This window comes from Dermacentor andersoni, chromosome 1 (genome assembly GCF_023375885.2).
Source record: "Dermacentor andersoni chromosome 1, qqDerAnde1_hic_scaffold, whole genome shotgun sequence".
In the NCBI taxonomy this organism is placed as follows: Eukaryota; Metazoa; Arthropoda; class Arachnida; order Ixodida; family Ixodidae; genus Dermacentor; species Dermacentor andersoni.
This window is the reverse complement of record NC_092814.1, coordinates 194623749-194626096: the sequence shown is the minus strand read 5'-3', so window position 1 is coordinate 194626096 and position 2348 is coordinate 194623749. Positions and strand designations below refer to the sequence as shown.

Sequence of the window (2348 nt, the reverse complement as noted above, 5' to 3'; positions counted from 1 at the left end):
GCCTCGTTTTACAGCGAAGCTGTATATGGCTAGTGTTCCATGTATTTTTCGTGTGCATCAACAAAAATTATCATCATCAGCAATTACTGCAAACAAGCAATAATCCAATGGTTCGTCCCCCTCGTAATGCAGAGGCTACAAGCACTCAGCAAAGTGAAGTGAACAGTGCATAGATTCATTGTAATAACGCATACAGCGTGCAGAACAGCGTACGTTTCAATAAAGAACAAACTCAAAACAAGCATCTATCATCAACAGTAATGGCTCATACCCCCGTAAGGCAGATGCTACAAGCGCTCAACAAGCAAGGCTGCAAGCATTCCGCCAACTTACAAAAATAAGTTTAATATCTTGGGCTTAAATAGAACCCGTATCAGATATTTAGCTGATAAGAACAGATACTACACTTTGACCCGCGTCGGCTATGTCTACGTTCGTACCGCCCTCTCTTTGTCGGCGTTCCAAGCGCTCGCGTATCTACCTTCCTTTCCTTCCGCTCTCCCGTGGTGGCGGTCCCGTCGAAACGTCACGCGTGACTAATTTCCTCCCGTTCCTCGGGGCGGAGTTCCCGTCGTCCGCAGGAATGGGTATAAAAACCACGGTAAATGAGTTCTTAGCTTTGTTCAAAATTCTGTGTCACCTCTATGTCATGTGCTAAACAGTTTCGCTGGTCATCCGCCTTCACATAGTGGAATGCCTCACGATTTTTTTTTTTTTTTTCAAGTGCGTATGCACCAGCGGCAACGATCGTCATAACATAGACATCGATACTCTCGGGAAGCTTATTCGACACGTTGCCCTCCCCATCTTGCCTGTTTCCTTGCAGAAAAGGCAGTCACAACTTTCAGCGCTATAACCGCTGTCCATTGTCACTCGTGCCTCATTGCCAGATAACTACATGCCTGCAGCACGCACATCCTCGTCCTAATGGTGCCTACAAACACTTGAAGTGCTCCTCACCGTTTCGGATATCACGAATAAAGCTGAGATGTCATTTGTTGCTCCCAAACAGGGCACGTTGCTACTTTTACCCGTTCTATTAGTTCAACAGGTATGGTAGTAATCCCAGCAAGATATGTCGCCATACAACTGAAAACATCTCATGTAACACTAATGACAGCGGCTGAACTCACGGGCCTCGATGAGGCTTTTTGTTTCGTTAATGATGAACCACACAATCCACGGTGAATCTCCTGCGACTCTGCGAGGCAGCTCTCCAGAGCTTCTTTTCCGCACTGTGTCACGGATCCCATGAGCAGCTCGTCGAAGATATCAGACAAGTCCACCATCGCGCAGTTGACAAAGGAGTGACGCAATACTGTTGGGAGAAAATGTATATTTACAACTATTTACATGTTGCAGGTGGATCAAGAGAGGAAAGTCATCAACCAAGATGGTGTCGCCCTCCGCGCGACCTTTCTCCACTTCTTCATCTGAGGTAGACACCAAAACTTCATTGTCTTCCCGGTGACATATTGCTCCTCGGGGGTGGGAGCACCGACGCGGTGCTCGTTGGAATGGCACATCGTGGGCCGGCGCATACGGCTTGAGTCGCACAATATGATTAATGCCCGCGATAGGACTATTAGGGGTCGGCTTGGGCACTATTGATGATATCTCATAAGTCACTCGTGGGACATGACGCAAAACGCGGTAGGGACCGTCGTATACTATTGCGAGACAGGAGCTTCTCTGAGAGGTCAACACGTCGAGACGGAGTCCATAGGAGTGCTAGGAAGCCATAAGGGTAATAAGTGTTTGTGTGGCACAGATCATGCAAGGACTTCTGAGATGCTTGCGACATCACGAGGCGCTGACGTGTGATATGGCGCGCTGCGGCGGTCCGGGCGACTGAGTCATTTGCGTAGTCAGTGTACGAAAGCGGCGTGGCAGGTAGTAATGTGTCCATGGGAAGCGTTGGTTGACGTGCGTACAACAGATAGAACGGTGAGTAGCCGGTGGTGCCACGACAGCAGTAATTATATACAAAGGCAACAGAAGCAAAGCGGCGTTGTAAATGGCGGTGCATGGTCTACAGACACACATTGAAAGCACGACAGTCGGTGTGTGGCTCAATCACTCGGTAAGCCCATTTCTCTGCAGGCCGTAAGCGGTGGCGATATTGTTCTGAGTAGAACTGGATCTCAGAATATCTTCAACCACCCTGTATAGAAAGAACCGGCCTCTGTCAGTAAGCAACATGCCGAGGAGCGCCGGCCGCACTTCAGGATCACATCAAGGAGAACGAAGCCGGCGACGTCCCTTGCGCAGCTTGTAGGAAGAGCCTTAGTAATAGCGTACTACGTGGTACAGTCGGTAGCGACAGTCACTCATTTATTTCCTGATGC

The 2348-nt window shown here is 49.0% G+C and overlaps 1 pseudogene; it reads right to left on the bottom strand.

The window, feature by feature from the left end:
- Positions 1-262: 262 nt before the first annotated feature.
- Positions 263-426, bottom strand: LOC126547488 (U2 spliceosomal RNA; annotated as a pseudogene).
- Positions 427-2348: the final 1922 nt, after the last annotated feature.